This window comes from Schistocerca gregaria, unplaced genomic scaffold (genome assembly GCF_023897955.1).
Source record: "Schistocerca gregaria isolate iqSchGreg1 unplaced genomic scaffold, iqSchGreg1.2 ptg000008l, whole genome shotgun sequence".
NCBI classification, from domain to species: Eukaryota; Metazoa; Arthropoda; class Insecta; order Orthoptera; family Acrididae; genus Schistocerca; species Schistocerca gregaria.
The window spans coordinates 1268081-1292361 of NW_026061700.1; the positions used below are offsets into that span (position 1 = coordinate 1268081).

General features: G+C 43.6%; 1 long non-coding RNA gene across 1 annotated transcript; it reads right to left on the minus strand.

Annotated features, from left to right (window-relative positions):
* Nucleotides 1-680: 680 nt before the first annotated feature.
* On the minus strand, nucleotides 681-22344 carry LOC126301109 (uncharacterized). The gene is made up of 3 exons (XR_007552922.1): nucleotides 22171-22344; nucleotides 7291-7653; nucleotides 681-1117 (listed from the first exon to the last, which is right to left on the minus strand). It is a non-coding gene; the product is annotated as an uncharacterized LOC126301109 (long non-coding RNA).
* Between the last annotated feature and the right edge of the window lie 1937 nt (nucleotides 22345-24281).

Below are 24281 nucleotides of genomic sequence, written 5' to 3' on the forward strand. Positions count from 1 at the left end.
TTTCCAACTTTCTGACAGTCAAGCATTAATCACCTTGCAGAACAATGAAATTATTTTTGTCCGTCTGCTAAAGTAATTTGTCTTTTACTAATCTTTCCCCCTGAGGCAGTCAATGTATTTTAAACTAAGTGCTTAACTCCACACTATTGGCTGGTTTTAAATGCTCGCTGCATTTCAAGTGCATGTTTTCGTCTTCTAGCACGTATGGCATGATGCCATAATAAAGAACCAAACATGAGAATACAGTACCGGTACTCCAAGAAAATCACATCCCGAAAACCACTCTGAAAAGCTTAATATCAGGTCGAGGCCTACTCCATTGGCAATCTAACTAGTACACAAGTTTTCGTTGAAATATTTCACAATATAAATTAACTCTTTTCTTTGAATTATTAGCTTTGATTTTCTAATAAAAAATATTTTCGGAAGCATTCTCATTTGCTTTAGTCATGTAATAAACTTTTAGTTATTAGGGCGCTGATCGATAAATTACCTGTCATTATTACAATGTTTTGTTTGCTCCTGGATTGGGTGACACCTTTTTACAATATTTACATTTGAGTTTATGAGTCGCAACTGAATAGTTGTGTCTACGTGGTATTACACTTTGATTAAAGTTCTCCCCACTTAGGCGCAGCCGACAGGAAGCCCCCCGCCAAAAATAAAAAAATACCCGCAGCGAGGGACGAAATTCCCATCCAGTTTAATTTGTTTAACTTAAACAGTTTTGCTGAATATTTACAATTTTATCCAAAGGAACAGTTACATGAAACAATTTCATATGTAATTGTTTTGCTTTGTGGTATCTAAATTATTGTACTGATTGTTTACAAGTCCAAGGTGTTTTTGGCTCAACCGTTCACAAATTGCAGTAAAGTTCTTGAACTTTCGACACACCTCAACATTCTTCCACTTGTAAATTTCATTTGCTACAGCTCTTATTTCACTGGTAAGGAGCGCACATCATACGGTCGGCGAGTCCTGGCATCTGTTCTGTTGCAGCTCCTCCGCCACACCAGCTGGTTGCTTGATACAAACAAATGCCTGTTGCTCGCGCCAGGGATCGCACCATATCCCGAGGGCTGCACTTCGGCTTCTCAGCTCATCAGCATCGTTTCTATGAAACAAATTAAGGGCAGCATCAGAGACAAAACATTTGTTACGCGCTATGCAGCCCTGAAAAAGAGTTAGGTTTCACATATTCGCCTGATCTCTTTTTCTTAGGAGCTGCTATGTACGGTGACAATCAAATAGATGATGTGCAAGTAATTTGTTCTCACAGAACGTGAAACAATACAACACCAGAATTACTTAAATATTTAGTAACCCTCTTTTGGTTTTACCAATGGAGTTATATAAGCAAGATTTTTCTATTTTCTTCAAGTTCGGTCATGTACCTAGTTCCAACGCTAAATGGCCTGATGTTTAAGACGTCAGAGCAAAAAGTGGGTACATAAGTTGTCCACGACGTGCGCGAATCAAACACGAGCATCCAGACACACACACACACACACACACACACACACACACACACACACACACACACACGAGAAATTTTTCGTACACACACACAGACACAGACAGACACACACGAGAAATTTTTCGTACACACACACACAGACACACACGAGAAATTTTTCGTAAGATATTAACCAGACTTCTGATATTCAACATAGCTAACGCTTTTTTATTTCTCCGTGCTTGCTAGTATATCATACCCAAAGTGGCTGTGCTTGCACCAAGAGTCAGTTACGTGATATGTGAATGAATATTTAAAATGTGCACCATGAAACGACAAAGTAGTGATTTATCTAATTATTTTTGATTAACTATTGTACTTTTGAAGACATATTTACAGTTCATAGCTTTAGACGCCACTATGTCGTTAGTCCAAGAAACAAAACTTACTTCAGCTGCTTCGAAGCTGTGTCCAAATCTTAAGCAGCAGTTGTTATCAGTCCTTAAGTTTCTTATTGCCTAATCAAATTCCTCAGCATCACCTGATGTAATTCGATTACATTCCATTAGCCTCTGAAACGCCCTGTTGAATCCACAGGACTGGACAAGTAGTAGGAATTGTGGAAGGGGGCCCAGAATGAGCGGCTGTCAGTTACACTCCAAGCATAACACTATATTTAGTCGTCCAAACGTTACAGCGCAACTTCTAAGCTTGACTGACGACAGAAAACGACTTTATTTCTGAAACGGCTGAAGGCCCATAAATTAAATAGAACTGCTATAAATATTTGTTTTATTTTTTTAAGACAGAAGGCTCTAGGCTTTAACCTGAAATAGTATTTAAGGCCAACTAATGTAAGATTTGACTAGGCAGATTAATTTTTTAACAAGCGGCTGAAGGCCGATAATTTTAAAACATAACTACGTTAACCTTTCAACAGGCAAATTGCCTGAGCTTTATGTTCAGGAAATTTAAGACTTGCCCAATTTATAAAAACGTACTTTTAAAACGGATGAAGGTCTTTGATATTGGGAACACAACTAAAAGCATACAAATTAAGATATTAAAAACACACAACAAAGGCAGTACAGGACAATGGCGCTCAGAAATTTCTAGGGGGCTTGGTCTGCCCTTGAAATCTTAACGTTCGCTTAGTCGGGACAAGAAGTCAGCCCAACTATACTTGATCCGCCGGCAACAACCAATAGACAGTCAGAGACCCAGCTACAAGACGACTTGCTAACCACTGACCAGTATAAGATAATTCCAAAGCCAAAACGTTACAGACATAGCCGCCCACAACCAAAAATACATTAAGCTGTGAAAAACTACACACCATGTTGGACAGCAACAACAGGTGAGGAAAGCACACTGCCTCAATTTACGTCAGCGACCGGAACACTAACAGCCACAAGGCATAAAATTCTGCTAGTACACTGTAATTTCAAACCGACAAATATAGTTATTTCCACCACACGGAAGCTAAACCTTAACCAACTCTAGCACTCGCTGTTGTTCCCAGGAATACCTCCAACAGCGGACCACCAAGCGAGGGGACAAGGTGAACAGACGTGGCTTCCGTAACTAAATCACCACTGAACTTCATGTGATGGGTAGGTGAACCACGAACCTCGTAGCACTCTGAACAGCCCCCACATGCTCCGACACTGCACAGAGACCACCAACGGGCCAGGCCAACTGCACCGTCCAGAAACTTGCTTGTTGATCCACTCCAACCGACTGACTGGCTGCACGCCACCAAGCTGGAACTATTATCACCAGACCAAAGATGGTATACGGTAGGTGTAAAAAGAGGAAGAACTATGGCATAACCTCAATAACCTCGGGAAACCAAACGCAGAGTAACAGCCAAGTTTCAAGACAACGCATAAGCCATGGTAGCACGGCTCAAACACCCCCCACAACCCTAACCCAGGGAGGAGGTAAACCAAACACTGAGCTACTTGAACTTAACCTGACTAAGGGGAACCCGATATTACTTACCTGAGCTGTTCTCTTTGGCAAACAGATTTACTGGGACTAATACACGCATGATGTTGTACAGCCGATAAACACGAGGAGTAAAATTACTGCGGTTCCCAGCACGCACCTGCCTCCCTTGGAAATTGCGGACATAAACCTAGTCCCACGGCCTGCCCTTAAAGGTTTCCCGATTACGATTATAACGTCCCACTTGCTTATTATGAGCTCTGAGTATATTAAGCCTGGCCCAGTTCCAGACTTCTTTGATAACATGCCGATTATCGTCGACTGGAATAAGATCTTGAATTCCCCCACAGCTTCGAAAGAGGGGAATTAACTGGGTAGGAAAAGATGAAGGATACAGGCATATCTAGCAAGGCTTGATGACTGGGGGTATTAAAGGCAAAACCAAGTCAGGGAAGACTCTAGTCCCATTTACTGGGGGTTTTCTGATAAATAATCAAAGGACTCAAGATTCCGATTAACTCTCTCCGCAAAGGACCCCTGGGAATAACATGTGGTGGTGGTGGCATGCTTGACACAGCTCTGAAAACAGAATGCCTTGAAAGGACCTGAAAGAAAGGCTGGAGCGTTATCGCCAACTAACTGCTTGGGTGGCCCAAAAACACTGAAGATACTAGTTAATTGATTAATGGTGTTCGTAGCAGTAACGTTACGTCTCGGAAGGAGCCAAGTAAATCTAGAGAATGCATCGATAATAACTAGTACATATCGATGACCTCTTTTAGTACGAGGTAAAGACCACAATCTATATTGAGCTTGTGCATGGTAGAGAACACTCGTTCAGAACTGAACCAACCTTGTTGAAGAGCATTGCTGGGTTTAGCTAAATTACACAAGCAGCATTAGGATGCCATTTGTCTCACATCCTGGTCCATGGAGGGCCAAGGTAAATGCTCCGTGATTTTTTGGGAGACTGAAGTCCCTAAACGGCCACCCACCATCGAATCATGAAAATAACGAAAGACCGGACATACCAAGGTTACAGGCAAACAGACATTATACTGCTTAGCATTGCCGACCTCCCTGCAAGGAATACCCCTCTTGACCTCATACTCGTCCGACAGCTCTCCTGCCAACACACGTTGCTTAAAACTGGCCCAAACAGGGTCCTGATCCTGATGCTGAGCAACGTCTTCGAAGAAAAGGGGACTTTCACCCAACACCATGCAATTAAGATTGTCAAGTTCCACTTGCTCCCTTGTCTCACTAATCGTAGCTTCGGAAAACATCTGGCTGAGAACATCCGCAAGGACATTTTCAGAGCCCTTCACATGCTTGACTTCAAACGGAAATGCTGAAATACGTACTGTCCACCTGGCAATATGGCCAGTTTTACGTGGCTTAGCCAATACCCAGCTGAACTGTTGAGTGTCGGTTTCCAACTGGAAAACCCGATGTTCAGGGTAGAAACGGGTCTTCTGTAAGGCAAATAAAACAACCAAGGAATCGCACTCGTAGACAGAGTACTTAACTTCGGCATCAGTTAACCGACGAGACGGGTAAGCTAATGGCTGTCTCTGCCCCTCAAACTCCTGGAGGCGAACAGCAGAAATCCCCGCATTACAAGCCTCACTCTGCACAATACTTTTTATTGAAATCGGCTACACCAAGAATTGGCGGATGAACTGTCACTGTGTTGATGTGCTCAAAGGCAGCCTCCTGGGTGGGACCCCATTCAAAACGCACACACTTCCGGCGTAACTGATTTAAGGGCGCCGCCAACTGAGCAAAATTAGGAACGAAGCGCTAAAGTAATTTGCCATGCCTATAAATTTAGCAATTCCCACTTATCAGTAGGAGGAGGCAATACCCGCAGGATTTTCGTTTGCTCTTGGTCAATGCAAATACTCTGACCCGACACTATATGACCTAGAAAAGTCACCTGCTTAGCAAGCGTGATTTTACTAGGCTTAACAGACTGGCTCCCTGTTACCTTAAGAGAATTGAACTGATATGATCCAAATGATCCTCAAAAGAACGACTGTAGATAACCAAGCCATCCAAATAATTACAGACACGCACTAACTTCAAGTCACCAAGGATATTATCCAACAAACGAGTAAGCTCCACCGCTCCGGTAGCTAGTCCAAAAGGAAATCATATTCGACAAAGTTCCAAGCAGTACAAGAGTCAGTAACATGTTTACATTTCTCAGCCAAAGGAATTTGATGATAGGCCTGATTCAAATCAAGGACGTAAACCAGTTAGCGCCGGCAAAGTAAAAGAATTGTGCAGATCCGGTAGAGGTACTGATTCAAGTGCAACCAATGGCAGTAGTCGGTCACAGGTCTGTAATCGCGCCCCTGGTCTTTAGGTACCAAAAATATTGGAGAAGCATAAGCCAAGGCAGAGGACCTAATCATGAGTTTCTGAGAGATCTTAGCCCTGAGTATCTTTACCTTCTGGGGTGAGAGGCGATATGGAGATTGCCTAATTGGAATATCATCGAGGAGACATATGATATTCGAGAACGCTAGTGACACCGAGGTTATCACTAAGGAGTTGGGGAAAACCGCGCAACAGCTGGCTCAACTGAGAGACCTGATTGGGCAAGAGATGGGCCAAATCAAATTCATTAGCTGCAAACTCCACGGCGAAGATCCTGGCAATCTGCCGTACCCTAGATTTAGCGCTTTCTCCAAGACCAAACTTCTCGCTAGGAGAAAACAAAGGACAAGCTGTATCCGGAATAATCCAAGATCAACCCGGATTTATGGATGAAATCACACCTTAATATTAGGTTAACAGTTCTTTAACCAAGGCTGAAGATATAGGCCAGGAAACATCGGTGACGGATATACTCCCCAGACCCATCCCTCCAGAGGTAACGCCCGGCCATTGTCCACTCAACATCTCTGCACTGACGAAGCGACCGAACCAAGTTTCCTAAGATGCCCTAATTCCAAAAACCACTCAAAACTTGATAATGAAAAGGAACTGCCAGAATCCAAGAGAGCACAGACGGGCTCGCCACCTACCAGAGAAGAAACGTAAGGTCAAAGGTGTGATGAGGGAGCGACAACCCGGGTACACTAAGGCCTGAAGGTACGAACCCGAGTTTGAGGACGAACCTGGCGTCATCTACTTGCTCTAGGAGCATGAGGATGAACACAAGATAGTAGCAAATGAGCTGTACTGGTGCACCTGAAACACTGGGGTCACCTTTTGATAACTTAAATGGATACAGATCGGCGCCTACGTCACCCTCCTTGTTCTCCTGACGTACGTGGTTCTGAAGAGGTATAGCAGATGCTGCTCTAACGCCATCACAGAGCTCTCCCCATGCTTCAGGCTGCTTATGGATAACAAAATGCGACGTATCTGCATTAATAACGATAGAGACTAATTATTGTTCAGGAAAATCAATAAGCTCCTCACCCTGCTGCACTTCCCAAATATAACGACACTCGAGTTGTTTTCGAACCCCGGTGGTTAACCTTTGGCTAATTACGAGCTACCTTATTTGCGGCGAGGAAAGCTATTCCCCCATGGCACGTGAGAGGAGATTCTGCAACTCGCCTCTAGCTAGCGGGTAAAACAATGACAAAATTACTTGGTGCGGAATGCGAAAGGCGGGCGCGTGTTGGTCTAGACGGACCAACAACCACAACTTCACACGATCAAGTCGCTCTACAAGCAATTCAGTAATATCCCGAAAGAAATAGGCCAGATGATTAGGCAACTTGGCGAACACAGTACCTAAATTAACAGAAAATGGAACAGTGCCATCGTCGGGCTGACTGATGCTCTCGCTGATAGCACACCATCTCCAAACTTCCTCCCATCCAACACCAAACACGTGAGCTTAAAGTGTAATACCTTACCTGGTTCCCCAATTCAAGGGTCAAATTTTCTTGTGATGGTCCCCAAATTTAACAATTACATCGGCTACCCGATTAGTTAAATGCATCAACTGTGCTCGCACCCGATCCAGCTGAATGTCACTAGGTTGGGTTCCCTCTAGTAGACAAATAGTGTCCTCAAGGCCCGTAACAGCCTCATACAGATATTTCATCGCCGCTCCTGTCTCACCGCCCACCGCCGACGTGACGTCAACCGGCGGCAGCACGGCAGTCCGCAAATGGACCACCAGTTCCGGAACACTTCCCTCAATCTGTTGGCGCCTTATTGCCAACTCATAGACAATGTGGTCTTTCCTGGGGAGACTGATCCCCGGACACACGCACCTGAAACAAGCCACACAGGGAGCAGTACGGTGCCATAAAATACAAACAGAAAAAAAGAGTGAAACTGACAGCAACTAGAATGGCAAGCACAAGCGTAACCACGATCTGCTACCAGTGAAACGCCCTGCTGAACCCGCAGAACAGGACAAGTAGTAGGAATTGTGGAAGGTGGCTGTCAGTTACACTCCTAACATAACACTTTATTTAGTTGTCCAAACATTACAGCGCAACTTCTAAGCTTGACTATCGACAGGAAACGACTTTAATACTAAAACAGCTGAAGGCCCAAGCATTAAATACTACTGCTATAAATATTTGTTTTATTTTTTTAAGACAGAAGGCTCTAGGCTTTAACCTGAAACAGTAGTTAAGGCCAACTAATGTAAGATTTTGTTAATTCCACCACACGGAAGCTAAACCTTCACGAACCCCAACACTCGCTGTTGCTCCCAGGAATATCGCCAACAGCGAACCACCAAGCGAGGGGACAAGGTGAAAAGACGTGGCATCGGTAATTATATCACCACTCAACTTTCATGTCCTGGGTCGGTGAGCCCCGAACCTCTAAGCACTCTGAACAGCCCCCACATGCTCAGACACAGCATAGAGACCGCCAGTGGTCCCGGTCGACTGCACCGTTCAGAGACTTGCTAGCTGTTCCGCTCCAACCGACTCACTGGCTGTACGCCATCAAGTCGGAACTATAAACACCAGAACTAAGATGGTATACGATGCAAATATCGATACACACCGCTGTTGCCATGCTAGAAAGAGGAAGAAACACTGCATAACCGCAATAACCGCGGGGAACCAAACGCAGAGTAACAGCCAAGTTTTAAAACAATGCATAAGCCTGGGGCAGCAAGGCTCATCCTGGTTTTGCTTTTTTTGATGTTCATCTTGTATCCTCCTTTCAAGACGCTCTACATTCCATTCAGCTGTCTTCCACGTCCTTTGCTGTGACAGAATTACAATGTTGTCAGCAAACTTCAAAGTATTTATTTCTTCTCCATGGATTTTATTTCCTACAAAAAATTTTTTTGGTTGCTTTTTTGCTTTGTCAATATACAGACTGAATAACATTGGGTATAGGCTACAACCCCGCCTCACTCCGTTCTCAACCATTGCTTCACTTTCAGGAGCTTGGACTTTTGTGACTGCCATCTGGTTTCTGTACGAATTGTAAATAGGGTTTCGCTCCCTATTGTTGACCCCTGTTGCCTGCAGAATTTGAAAGAGAGTACTCCAGTCAACATTGTCGAAAACTTTCTCTTAGTCTACAAATGCTAGAAACATTGCTTTGTCTTTCCTTAAGATAAGTAGTTGGGTCTGTATTGCCTCACGTGTTCCAACAGTTCTACGGAATCCACGCTGATCTTCCTCAATGTCGTCTTCTACCAATTTTAGCATTAATCTGTAAAGAATATGTGTTAGTATTTTGCAACCAGGACTTATTAAACTGGTCGATCGGTAACTTTCACATCTGTCAACAAAATCTTTCTTTGGGATTGGAATAATTATGTTCTTCTTTAAGTGTGACGGTATTTCGCCTGTCTCATACATCTTGCTTACGAGACGGTACAGTTTTGTCATGGGTAGTCCACTAAAGGCTATCAGTAGTTGTAATGGAATGTTGTCTACTCCCAAGGCCTTGTTTCGACTTTAGTCTTTCAGTGCTGCATCAAATTCTTCATGCAATACGATAGCTCCTATTTGAACATCTACACTCCTGGAAATTGAAATAAGAACACCGTGAATTCATTGTCCCAGGAACGGGCAACTTTATTGACACATTCCTGGAGTCAGATACATCACATCATCACACTGACAGAGCGACAGGTACATAGACACAGGCAACAGAGCATGCACAATGTCAGCACTAGTACAGTGTATATCCACCTTTCGCAGCAATGCAGGCTGCTATTCTCCCATGGAGACGATCGTAGAGATGCTGGATGTAGTCCTGTGGAATGGCTTGCCATCCCATTTCCACCTGGCGCCTTAGTTGGACCAGCGTTCGTGCTGGACGTGCAGACCGCGTGAGACGACGCTTCATCCAGTCCCAAACATCCTTAATGGGGGACAGATCGGGAGATCTTGCTGGCCAGGGTAGTTGACTTACACCTTCTAGAGCACGTTGGGTGGCACGGGATACATGCGGACGTGCATTGTCCTGTTGGAACAGCAAGTTCCCTTGCCGGTCTAGGAATGGTAGAAAGATGGGTTCGATGACGGTTTGGATGTACCGTGCACTATTCAGTGTCCCCTCGACGATCACCAGAGGTGTACGGCCAGTTTAGGAGATCGCTCCCCACACCATGATGCCGGGTGTTGGCCCTGTGTGCCTCGGTCGTATGCAGTCCTGATTGTGGCGCTCACCTGCACGGCGCCAAACACGCATACGACCATCATTGGCACCAAGGCAGAAGCGACTCTCATCGCTGAAGACGACACGTCTCCATTCGTCCCTCCATTCACGCCTGTCGCGACACCACTGGAGGCGGGCTGCACGATGTTGGGGCGTGAGCGGAAGACGGCCTCACGGTGTGCGGGACCGTAGCCCAGCTTCATGGAGACGGTTGCGAATAGTCCTCGCCGATACCCCAGGAGCAACAGTGTCCACAATTTGCTGGGAAGTGGCGGTGCGGTCCCCTACGGCACTGCGTAGGATCCTACGGTCTTGGCGTGCATCCGTGCGTCGCTGCGGTCCGGTCCCAGGTCGACGGGCACGTGCACCTTCCGCCGACCACTGGCGACAACATCGATGTACTGTGGAGACCTCACGCCCCACGTGTTGAGCAATTCGGCGGTACGTCCACCCGGCCTCCCGCATGCCCACTATACGCCCTCGCTCAAAGTCCGTCAACTGCACATACGGTTCACGTCCACGATGTCGCGGCATGCTACCAGTGTTAAAGACTGCGATGCTGCTCCCTATGCCACGGCAAACTGGCTCACACTGACGGCGGCGGTGCACAAATGCTGCGCAGCTATCGCCATTCGACTGCCAACACCGCGGTTCCTGGTGTGTCCGCTGTGCCGTGCGTGTGATCATTGGTTGTACAGCCCTCTCGCACTGTCCGGAGCAAGTATGGTGGGTCTGAGACACCGGTGTCAATGTGTTCTTTTTTCCATTTCCAGGAGTGTATATACAGTGATATGGAAGGATTTATGATTGCAATACAGGATCAAACAATAAACACAAGATATTACAGCAAGCGTATTATTAAAGATCCCAATACCCCAACAGATAAATGCAGACTTTGCAAACAACATATAGAAACAGTAGATCACATCACAAGCGGATGTACAATACTAGCAAATAAAGAATACACTAGAAGACATGACAATGTAGAAAAAGTAATAATAAACAACTGGTCATACTACATAAACTAGTAAAACAACACATTCCCACATAGCAGTATGCACCACAAAATGTACTGGAGAATGATGAATACAAATTATACTGGGACAGAGCCATTACAACATAAAACACCACCACATAACAAACTTGACATCATACTCATCAATAAAAAGAAGAAATTAACACAACTAATCAAAATATCCATACCCAATACAACAAATATACAGAAGAAAACAGGAGAAAAAATTAAAAAATACATCTAAGTGGCTGAGGAAGTCAAGGAAATGTGGCATCAGGATAAAGTTGACATCATACCAATTATACTATTAACTACAGGAATCATACCACACAATATGCACCAGTGCATCAACGCAATACATCTACATCCAAACGTATCTATACAGCTACAGAAATCTGTTATTATTGATAGTTGTTCAATTACCTGAAAGTTTCTAAATGCAATGTAACATATGCCATACAGTTAAAAAAGAAGTCACGCTTGAGCAAGGTCCGCGTCACTTTCCATTTTTAACCTGACATAACGTCTCAGAAAGAATAGATGATGATGATGATGATGATGATAATAATAATATGCACAACTTGTCTGAAAAACGAATTTTTCATTGTTTCAGCTTTCAGTTAAATTTTTGTAATTTTGACTGGTAAGAATTGAGTCTCTAGCAAAAGATGTTACTATATCCTGCTACTGGATAATGATACTGCAGCAATAAAATATAAACGCGAGAAAAAAATAAATCTTTAATGGCAAAGGAAAAGGCAATTTACAACAACAAAACACTGTGCATTCACAAGCGTCTGCAAATAGCAAAACTATGCCAAAGGCCGTAGGGCGAGGACCATGTAATTCTCCGTAAACAATAAACTGCTTGCTATGACCATGACGTCGCAACTGTTCACATTAGGTTCGCTTGACCAGTCGCCAGCGGGCTGATGCCCATGCGCAGTTGACCCGCGTTTGAGCAGTAACTTCTCCGCTTGCCGCTAGTTGAAGTGGGTGTGTCAACTGTATATGCATTAGCAGCAAGCAGCCAGATGCTACCGAAAAAAATTTTTCTTGCGCGCCCTAGCTGCCAGATTTGCTCATACGCAGAGTCGTCTGAGTTGTTGTGTGGAGGGGATTAGTCTCCACGTGACCCGTGATTAAGTTAAGTGATTTCGCTGCTTTCTTCGTTTACAGCTCCCACGTCAAATGAAAACAAAACTTATTTCTATCAAGTTCCATGCACATAATTACGGAGGGCAAAAATATGTTTTTTAACTTGTTTTCTGATTTTAGTTTCGTGGTGTGCGTACTGTAAGACCTTCGGTACACACATTATCAGATTAGTTGACTTGTCGCTCTAACGAAGTAGGCGAGTGTCAGCAATATGTCTCGTGGTCTTAACGCAGCGTGTTTGTCTTCTGCCATTAGGTCAGACGATAGGAACGCCACTTGCAAGGCTAGAGTAGCAGATTGACGGTGACCAGCTTTAAACAGAACCTGATTAATTTTCGCACACATTTATTAAAATAATAAAAATCATAGTCATTACATAACTTGATTCTGGATGCTGTTTACAATTGACAATCTGAAGTTCCTTTGGTCTTGGTACATGAATCTTATTCTCACATATCTCTGATACTTGAAGAGTGTATACATTTCTCTTCATGGCTATGTACAGGAATATGATTATCTTATTAGGCGCAGACTGAATTTGTCTGTACCTGTCTATAGTGAAATTTCAGACTGGTGCAGACTGACTAATCGAAGGTCGGTACACTCGTTATAATACCTCCCCCGTTCAGGTATCACTGCCGAGTATGATCAGAAAGGAGAAAAGGTTCTCCGTTAGCAGCAATCTCGTACGTTGCGCGTTACATATTAATACGTGGATCAGCAGAACCAGAATTTGGTCCGTCTCTAAGACAGTGCCATCTCATATTGCGGAGATGGACGAGAGCTGTGACTGAGGTGTTGTGCTTAGCGTTGCGCGCACTAGTGCGAAAGTTGTGTACGCTCAAATAACGCGGAACTTAATCGCCTTGCAGAACAATGAGGTTATTTTTGCAAGTTTGCTAAAGAAATTTGGCTTTATTAATCTTTCACCTGAGGCAATCATTTTGTTTGAAACGGAAGTGTTTCATTGTACAGTATTGGTTAGTTCCAACTGTTCGCTGAATTTCAAGTCCACGTTATCTTCTGCCATGCATGGCATTATGCTATAATAAAGAAACAAAAATGAGATCGTGGAGTACTGATACTTGAAGAAAATTTACATCCCAAAAATCACTCTCAAAAACTTAATATCAGATGGGACCTACTTCATTGACAATCTGGAAAAAACCAATGTGCACTTCAAGCCGAATTATGCTGTTTAGTGGGGTTTACGAAATTCCGGTGATCTTGAGAGTATGCTCTTATGCCCTGTTTCTTTTATATTGTAATGTAAGCTCTCTTAGTGCTTTGTACATATTTACATGTGAGCTTCCTACACCACTGCAGCTCCTCACGCGCAGTAATGCCTCTTTTCTGGCGCTCTGTGGCAACTGGTAAATCGAACCTATTTCTAACAGTCTCCAGATAGTATTGCGAACAGTGGTTCGAAAAGCGTTACTTTCAAAGTAAATTTCTTTTTACGCAAGATGAATTATGTTACGTGTGAGCGAGTGGTATGGATTTCTAAATCACAGAGCGTTTAAAATTGAGCAGTTTGAGGGCCAGCCACTTACAAGAATTCCGAGCCCAGGCATTTATCTCAATTTTAAATTTACTGGCACGTTTGTGTGATGTATATTTAAGTACAACACACCTCAAGAAAGAGAAATATTACGTGTAAAAGCTCAGCTTTTCTTGTAGCTATCCTATGTGCATTAATATAAACCGTTAACTTTTTCTCTGTGTGTTCGCGCTACGTAACCACTGATCTTGCTATTGGCTGACTATAACACGTGTCTTACGCTCTGAATATCTGCTGACATCGGCTGACTAGATCACGTGGCATCAGATACTGTATGATTGCCTCACGAAAAGACATCGCAACCTCTGTTTCAAAGCTCCGGAAACTAACGCGCTGTGCTTTCTTCTAGACGAACCAAGATATATGCAACGTACTCCATTCACCTACCAGATCTTGACAATAAAATAAAGTCTTCAGTTTCATAAATACGGTGATTCTAAGTTACCGACAGGTGTTTGTGAGGCACTGATTCCTCATGTATACATCTGCTTTACAGATGTCCTATTTATGGAGTTAGTGACGGCAAGACGTGTAATTTCACACGTCAAACACGGCTGATATGCGTTTGTTTCCTTGTAAGAAGCGTTCTCCGTTACTATAGAATATTTTATATGAGTGATGCAAGAATAGTACAATTTCTGAACCGTGATCGGATGTGAACAGTGGACGCCATACACCTCTGCAGGTTTATAAGTGGACGTATCACGAAGAATCAATGTTTTAAGGAAGTAGTTCTTTTTCGTTTTAAAGTTTGTTACCTCAGTTTATCGTAGGGAAACCTGCAAGAAGAAAGTATGTCATGTGCTTGAAATATATTTCATACATTGGAATATTAACAGTGTTGCATTCCACACGACTTTTAGAAATGTGCACCGCTCTAACATTATAGAGTGTTAAGTGCAGAACAGTGTAGCCTTAGGATCGCATGTGTTTATGATATCTCTTACCAATACGTTCTTAGTACTGTCCCCAAACACTAGTACGATGCGTTACAATTGAGAGCGCAGTTGATATACATAAAATGATTCAAACTCCGTACATCTGGAGTTTAATCATGCGTAAAAACCACACGTTTCTTGTTCTTCTTGACTGCTATTGCAACACAACACTTTCGTCTCTACTACTATACACCGATAAGGGGTGCTAACCTCCTGGACATGCGCGCATGTGGAGAAATCTTGTGCACTTGGATGGGTACAGCAAAAAAGATTGGTGCGGAACAGTGCTCAGGGATTCGGCTCGCTCTATTACCTCACGAGATGCGAAATGTAGCGGTCTACTTCTGGACAGCTGCATATTAACTCAGTGACAGTGCTGCAGACAATGAGATCTTTCAATCTCTAACTTTATCCTAAGAATGCGAGAATTCTCTGTGACCATTGCGTAGGGAATGATCTTAAATTACACACTACGAGCAATGTGCTAGAAATGTGTAGATCGCTGTCTGGTATACTTTGGTGTATATGTTCGAGAACTGACAGTGAATAGATTTACTGCATAGTCATCTATCTACATTCGTAATCAAGGATTGGTTCCCTTAAAGTAGTGTTCGTCATGATACAGAGACGGGGAAGCATGCTGCCGCGTCATTGGTCGGTGTTGAAATCACGAGAAAATTGCATTATCTTCTCAATGACTCTGGTGCTCATACTGAAAAAGTATAGGCGGCGGTTAGTAAGAAAATGAAGATGCACCTTTCCACTTGTTTGACCTTGCCGACGAAGTCCTATTCATAATCCGTTTCCTAAGGAAACATTTCCATACGTCTACCCTGCATTCATAGCACCAGAAGTGCACCTGGTGGCAATTTCTAGAACTAACTTTTTCCAGCGTAAAACGGTTGCGTATTATCTCATGAGAATATTCGCTGCCATACTATACGGCCCACACAGGACCTATACATCTACATGGATACTCTGCCAATCACATTTAAGTGCCTTGCAGAGAGTTCATCGTACCACCTTCACAATTGTGTATTCTTCCAATCTGATATAGCGTGAGAAAATAACGAACACCTATATCTTTCCGTACGAGCTCTGATTTCCTTTATTTTATCGTATTGATAATTTCCCCCTATGTAGGTCTGTGTCAACAAAATGTTTTCGCATCCGGAGGAGAAAGTTGGTGAATGGAATTTCGTGAGAATATTCTGTCGCAACGAGAAACGTCTTCTTTTAATGAAGTCTAGCCCGAATCCTGTATCATTTCTGTGAGACTCTTTCCCATATTTCACGATAACACGAAATGCGCTGCCTTTCTTTCAACTTTTTCGATGTACTCCGTTAGTCCTATCTGGTAAGGATCCACATTGCGCAGCAGTATTCTAAAAGATAACGGGCAAGCGTAGTGTAGGCAGTCTCCTTAGTAGGTCTGTTACATTTCACTAGAGAAGCACGCGATTTCACTAGAGAAGCACGCGATTTCACTAGAAGCCTCTTGTACGTCACAGTGTCAAAAGGCTTCTGGAAATCCAAAAATACAGAATCGATCTGAAATCCCTTGTCAGTAGCACTCAACACTTCATGCGTATAAAGAGCTAGCTGTGTTTCACAAGAACGATATTTCCTTAACCCATGTTGACTGTGTCGATAGACCATTTTCTTTGAGGTAGTTCGTAATATTCGAACACAATATATGTTCTAAAATCGTGCAGCATGTCTACATTAACGATATGGGCCTGTAATTTAGTGGATTACTCCTACTACCTTTCTTGAATATTGGAGTGACCTGTGCAACGTTGCCAACCCCAGAGGCCGAACGGTTCTAGGCGCTTCAGTCCGGAACCACGGGACTACTACGGTCGCAGGTTCGAATCCTGCCTCGCGCATGGCTGTGTGTAATGCCCTTAGGTGTGTTAGGCTTAAGTAGTTCTAAGTTTTAGGGGACTGATAACCACAGATAATAAGTCCTTTGGTAGAGCTCAGAGGCACTTGTGCAACATTCCAGTCTCTGGGTACGGATCTTTCGTCGACCGAACTGTTGTATATGAGTAAGAAGTATGAAGCTAATGCATGAGCATACTCCAAAAGGAACGTAATTGGTATACAGTCTGATTTAAGTTGCTTCACTACTCCGAGCATATTTACTTCTAGGTTACTCACGTTGGCAACTGTTCTCGATTCGAATTCTGGAATATTTACTTAGTCTTCTTTTGTGAAGGCATTTCGGAAGGCTGTGTTTTGTAACTACTTTGGTAGCACTGTCTTCGATAGTATCTCCGTTGCTATCGCGCAGAGGAGGCATCAGTTGTTTCTTGCCGCGAACATACTTCACATACAACCAGAATCCCTTTGGATGTTCTGCCATGTTTCGAGACGAAGTTTCGTTGTGGAAACTGATATAAGGATCTCGTATTGAGGTCCGCGCTATATTTCTAGCTTCTGTAAAAGATCGCAAATCGTGGGGATTTTGCGTCTGTTTAAAACTGTCATGTTAGTTTCGTTGCTTCTGCAACAGTATTCTGACCTGTTCAGTGCACCAAGGAGGATCAGCTCCGTCGTTTGTTAATTTATTTGGTATAAATCTCTCAATTGCTGCCTATACTATTACTTTGAATCTAAGCCACATCTGGTCTACACTTGTATTATTAATTTGGAAGGAGTGGAGATTATCCCTCAAAGGCGTCAAGTGAATTTTTATCTGTTTCCTGAATAGGTATATTTTTCGTTTATTTTTGGAGGATTTGGGTTTACAGCATTCAATCTCGCTACGACAACCCAGTGTTCACTAATCCGTGGATTCGTTTTGATACTCATTATTAACTCAGGATTATTTGTTGGTAACAGGTCAAGTATGTTCTCACAACCGTTTACTATTCCCGTGGGCTCATGATCTAACTGCTCGAAATAATTATCAGAGAATGCATTTACCACAATTTCGGATGATGTTTTACGCGTTCCTCCGGAATTAAACATGTATTGTTGCCGACATATCGAGGGTAAATTAAAGTCACCACCAACTATAATCTTATGAGTGAAGTACATGTTTGAAATCAAATTCAGGTTTTCTTTGAACCTTTCAGCAACTGTATCACCTGAATTGGAAGGTCGGCAAAAGGATCCAATTATTTTATTCCAGTTGCCATCGGTGATCTCTGCCCATACTAACTCACAGGAGGGATCTACTTCAATTTCGCTGCAAATTGACCTACGTCTGACAGCAACGAACCCGCCACCGCCAACCGTGTTTAGCCTATCCTTTCGGAACACCGTTAGGTTCTTCGCAAAAATTTCGGCCGAGCTTGTATCTGTCTTCTGCCAGCTTCCAGTCCCTATAACGATTTGAGCATCAGCGCTTTCTATTAGCGCTTGGAGCTCCAGTACTTTCCCAACGCAGATACGACAATTTACAACTGTTGTACCGATGGTTCCTGTATGTACTCCACGTTCTTCCTGTGTTCGGCCTGCACCCTTTGTGACTGAAGCCGTTTTGTGTTTTCCCGAGACCTGAAAACCCGCCCAGCCCCTGCTACCCGTGTAGCCGCCTTGTGCGTACAGTGGACACCTGACCTATCCAGCGGAACCCGAAACCCAACCACCCTTTGGCCCAAGTCGAGGAATCTGCAGCCTACACGGTCGCAGAACCGTCTGAGCCTCTGATTCACACCCTCCACTCGGCTCTGTTCGAGAGGTCCGCAATCGGTCCTGTCAACTATGCTGTAAATGGTCAGATCTGCTTTCATCTTGCAAGCAAGACTGGCAGCCTTTACCACTTCTGTTAGCCGCTTGAAACCAGATAGAATCTCTTCTGATCCAAAGTGACACACATCATTGGTACCGTCGTGAGCCACCACCTGCAGTTGGCTGCATCCTGTGCTCTTCATGGCATCCAGGAGGACCTGTTCCACATCTGGAATGACTCCACCCGGTATGCACACTGAGTGCACACTGGTTTTCTTTCCCTTCTCGGCAGCCATGTCCCTAAGGGATCCCATAAGAAGCCTAGCGTTGGCGCTCCCAACTATCAATCCCAATAATCCCACCCTCTGTAATTGTCTGCATTTGTAGGTTGAAACAGGAGAGGTGACAGCGTCTGGCTCTGCGACAGCGTCAGCCACAGACAGCGCTTGGAACCTGTTTGTCAGACAAACCGGGGAGGCCTTACGATCGGCCGCCTGGGACCTCTTTCGCCACCTGCTACATGGTGGGGCGACGTCCCACTCGATCACAGGTGAGGGATCATCATCAGTGCCAGCTGTAACTGGGCTGTCCAGCGGTGAGGACCGATCGGAGGATTCGGACGCGCTGGACGTCAATTGAATCCCCACGGCCAGTCCACAACAGTGGTGTCCGTCCACTGCACCCTCAAGCTGTGTAACCGAAGCTGTCACAGCCTGAAGCTGAGAGCGAAGCGTCGCCAACTCGGCTCGCATCCGCACACAACAATGGCAGTTATTGTCCACACTAAAGACCGTTTTTCCTACATAGTTTAGTTTTCCACGGACTATCGGCACGTGCAGCGCAACTCTACTGTAGACCCTGACGAAAACGCAGGAACTGTGTCTAACACGCAGAGATTCAAAAAGCTAACTACTGAAGCACTCAGAGGAAACTAAATAATTTGCCCACGATTAGGAACTTTTAATATGTCACAAAATCGATTTACTTTCCGACTCAAACGAAAACGCGAGAACTGTGGCTATTATTTAAACACGCAGAAACACAAGAAACTAAACTATTAAAGCAGAGATGATATTACAAAATTCGCACCTGGTTAGGAACCCGTAAAAGTCACAATATCGGTTATTTTCCTGTTAATGCTTGTGTCGCTGTCGGCTACTGCTGCCTGAATGAGTACCTGTACTTTAATTATCACCAGAACTTCGTTTGGCTATGGAAGACACTACACTAACTGCACAAAAACGACTAAGTTTATTGTTACATGTTGTACCTGAACTGCTTCCACACATTTGTCACACAGTGCCAAGAAGTTCGTATTTTTCATTTGTCAAACATACTGGGATAACGGACACACAGCAAAACTAACGTGGCAATTTTATGATTGGAACTGAAAAGTCAGCACCTTATTTTTAATCCCTTGTTCCTGTTAAGAAATATGTATCTGCCAAATAATCAGCTACACTGTCCGCCCCTATTAGCTGAGTGGTCGGTGCGTCGGGATGTCATACCTAACGGCCCCGGTTCGATTACTGGCTGGGTCGGAGATTTTCTCGGCCCAGGGACTGGGTGTTATTTCATCCGCATCGACACGCAATTCGCGCGTAGTGGAGTCAACTCTAAAGACTTGCACCAGGCGAACGGTCTCCCCCACGGGAGGCCCTAGCCACACGTCATTTCCATTTCCATCAGCTACACTAGTTGATTACGAATCTAGTTTTTCCTCGTATCTTGATGAAACAGAACTTGGAACTGCAATAATTCAGCTTTCTCACAATGTTTGACTCTGCAGATTTTCTGCAGTTTGTAAAACCAAGTAAAAACTAACTGGATCGTAGGTTCTTTTTGCCTTCTAATTCATATGTACCTCCTCCGGTAAATCTACAATTCTTCCTGTAAGCTCATTATCATAGCCCTGCAATCTGTAAGCGGAATTGTTATCCTTCACTAAAGCGACAAATTCGTTACACAGTGTGTGTACGGACCCTAGCATAGTGAACAAACTGTTGCAGCGCGTGCGAAACTTTGGCTCGAAGCATGAGCAGAAGCCACTTCATATAATTTAACATCGTAAATGTGGCTGAATGCACTTATACAGTTAGCACCATACAGAAGGCTTTTGCGAATTTCCAAAGCTGCTGTTGTATTGGAACCCTGGTCGGAGACAAAAACAAAACTATGCAACATGTCCGGCGAAATTTTCGTATCAGTCCCTCTCTTGTGCGTCTTCTCGTAATATTTACTTCCGTGAGCTTAACGGCCGGGAATTCGCCTATGAATAAAACGTTATTCAAACTAGATCAATCTGTGTTTATGTAATGTGCCGTAAGTGTCAATGCACGTTTTATACGAATCAGTCGGAATATCAACTATCGTAGTCAATTTTTTATTAATAACTTACTTAATAACAAAATGTCTTATCCGGTTTTGGACTGCAAGAAGCCTCTTTTCTGATATGTCTACTTACAGCAGATATAATTGACATGACGTCTAAAACGCTGACTTCTCGATAATGTGCACCCATATAAATTTATTCTTGGCCTATTTGGTTTAAACCTTCATCAGACACCCCTCTCACTTCTAAAAGGTGTCATGTCCTTAGCACACATTGCAGCAAATTTCGCTGCTACGTTTTACTACTACCTACATTCCTGAAGGTGTCAATGTGCGAATTTTTACAAATGAATTTCCTTAAATCAGTTGCTCTCGAATAGAAAAACAGTAACGTTGATTAGTTACATATCCACACACACTTTGTCGACCGACCGACAAATTTTAAGGCAGTCTACATGACGCACTTTCCGACCGACTACACTGAGTAACTTCAGCGCCGCCCGGCTCCTAGCTCTGGTTGTGACGTTCTTTTCTGTGATGTACCGCTTAGTATTCCACAGGAAAAGAATTCGGATTTGGCTTGGTTGTTTTCGAATTAACAAGAGCAGAAAAAGCTATGACAAAGCCGTGGGTAATGGAATGGACCATGGAATGTATCAAGTGCTCCTACTCTGTATTACTTACTGAGCTGGGACCCGAAAATTTTTGGAATTATTTAAGAGTGGATGAGTAATGTTCTTCGGAGCGCGTGAACGTCGTGAAACGATAGCTGCTCTTCGAAGCGCGTGAACGTCGTCAAACGATAGCTACATCACGATTTCTGGCCACTGGCGGAAGTTACGAGCAACTCAGATTCACCGCAATTCATCCCGACTATTATTATCTAAAATGATCCTAGAAACCTGCAAAGTGACTCGTAATGACATGAGGAAATATTCGTGATAAAGCAAAAGCGAAACGAAAATGAAATTATATTCATGTAAACGTTATGAATTTATGTTTGTGTGTAACATTCATAATACCCCTCGTAAGTTGGAGAAATTCATTACAAATTAGACGAAGACTGAAAATGGCAACGGCGCATATTACGTAACAAATTCAGCAACATATTCATAAAACATGAAGCACTTAACAGTTGTTAGAACTTATAAAAAGTCCTTCACTTTCCTGTTCATAGCAGAAGGGAGTGACGATAGGTAGCATTTTTGTAACACTTCTAATGATCAACCAGACGTATTTCATGAAGAAAAGTTCATAGACTGTCCGTAATTCGGTTTTTAGTTTATGTTCTCGATACGTATCGAAAATGAAAATCCAGTCTGTCTATTTAAGGGTATCAGGCTTCATTTCCGAAGAGTATCGGTAATAAAACCAACAGACCGACGACTAACAGTTATTCACAACAGGGTCTACGTTTAATTTTTCACTGTTTGCTACATGAAAATGCTACGGATTCGTTGCTTACCTCTGTATTGCTATTCTTCTCGCACGACATGTCCGACAGATACATGAAGACTCGAAAACTTTGTAGTAAAAATTTCGTCTGTCTCGCACACTGTCACGTTAGCCACATTTGGACTTAATTGAACCTCGCGCGTGGTGACTGAAAAGGAACTGTTGTCACGCGGTTTGCACGGCAAACTACACAATTTGTAGGTCGAATGGAGAGGAGGGGTGCGACTGTTTGCTGGTCTTACCTAACCAACCGACCGCAACGAAAATTCGGTCGGTCTTTCGATCAACAAGCAACACTCGTACAATTAGTAGGTCGGTCGGGCAACAAGCTACGCACGCACAATTTATCGGTCGGTCGATAAACCGGAACATTTGTAGGGTCCTTTACTGACAATAAGACTCTGACAATAATTGAATGAGAGGAAGAGCTCGAAAAACCAGATTTCGCAGCAGTATATTCCGATATCTCATAACAGGCTTCTGACTGCAGCGTTGAAGGTTTTGAATTCTGTACCTCGCCAACTATGTAGTATACCGATGCAAACATTACGACAGCTCACTGGCCACACCACTGGAGAGTTACTGGCAATGCTTGAGACAAGCTCGGCTGGGTAGCTGAGCACGATTTCTCGCAGTTTGCTTGTAGCCTCAGAGCCGTTCCTCGAAACTACTACGAAATTAACGAGCGAGGTTACGCAGTGGTTAGCACATTGGACTCGCATTCGGGAGATTAATAGTTCAAATCTGCGTGTGGCCATTCAGGTACAGGTTTTCCTAAATTGTCTGGTGCAAATGCCGGGATGGTTCCTTTGAAAGGACACTGCCGACTTCCTACTCCATCTTTACATATTCCGAGCCTGTGCTCCGCCTCGTTGTCGACACGATGTTAAACTTGAACCTTCTACTCCTCCAGCTACGAAATAGAGTTAATATTTGCCCAGATCTGAGGGAATTAGATTAGGAAATGAGACGCTATTTGGGGAGCAAAAAAACTGACGATGCTCGAAGTAGGGAGGATATGAAATGTAGACTGGCAATTGCAAGGAATGCGTTGCTGAAGAAGAGGAATTTGTTAACATCAAGTGGAGATTTAAGTGTCAGGAAGTCGTTTCTGAAAGTACTTGTATCGAGTGCAGCCATGTATGGAAGTGAATCATGGAAGTGAAACAGGAAGAGAATAGAAGCTTTCGAAATGTGGTGCTACAGAAGAATGCTGAAGATTAGGTGGGTAGATCACGTAACTAATGAGGAGGTACTGAATAGAATTGGGAAGAAGAGGAGTTTGTGGCACAACTTGACAAGAAGAAGGGACCGGTTGGTAGGACATGTTCTGAGGCATCAAGGGATCCCAAATTTAGCATTGGAGGGCAGCGTGGAGGGTAAAAATCATAGAGGGTGACCAAGAGATGAATACACCAAGCAGATTCAAAAGGATGTAGGTTGCAGTGAGTACTGGGTGATGAAGTTTGCACAGGATAGAGTAGCTTGGAGAGCTGCATCAAAGAAGTCTCAGGACTGAAGACCACAACACCAACAACAACAACAACATGGTTATCACAATTTTCCCACGGAACGTGGAGTCACTAAAAACCTTTGCGCGATAGTTTGTGAACGATTCTCCGCTGTTCATCAGGAAGTAATTAAAATTTGTGCCAGAACGGAAACATTTATCCGGTTGTGTTGGCTGTCATCAGAGACCAAGTAAAGTAAACAGAGGCTGCTCAGCCTCGGAAATCAGGGAAGTCGCATTTGTCATTGGTTTAAGTATCAGCGAACTTTATTTGCGTAAATTAAGGCGTATATAACACCCCTCCACACGCACCATTTATCGGCTGACAGATGATCAATTCCGTTGCTCCATACACACGTCCCGACAGACTGAACTCAGCGATTATAGTGCGGACCTGCTGTAATTCGTTTATTTTATCTTTAGTTCGTTGTGTTTGCCCTACGGGATCCCGCTTAGTTTTTCACAGAAGCAAAAACGGGGTTTGCTTTTCCTGTTTTACAGGCAACAAGGAAAAATAGCCGAGAGATACCTGTGGGCAAAGAAGTGGCAATCGCAGAACGGGTGAATCGTGCATTTCGGAACTGCTGAACATTATAAAATCATTCTTAAGG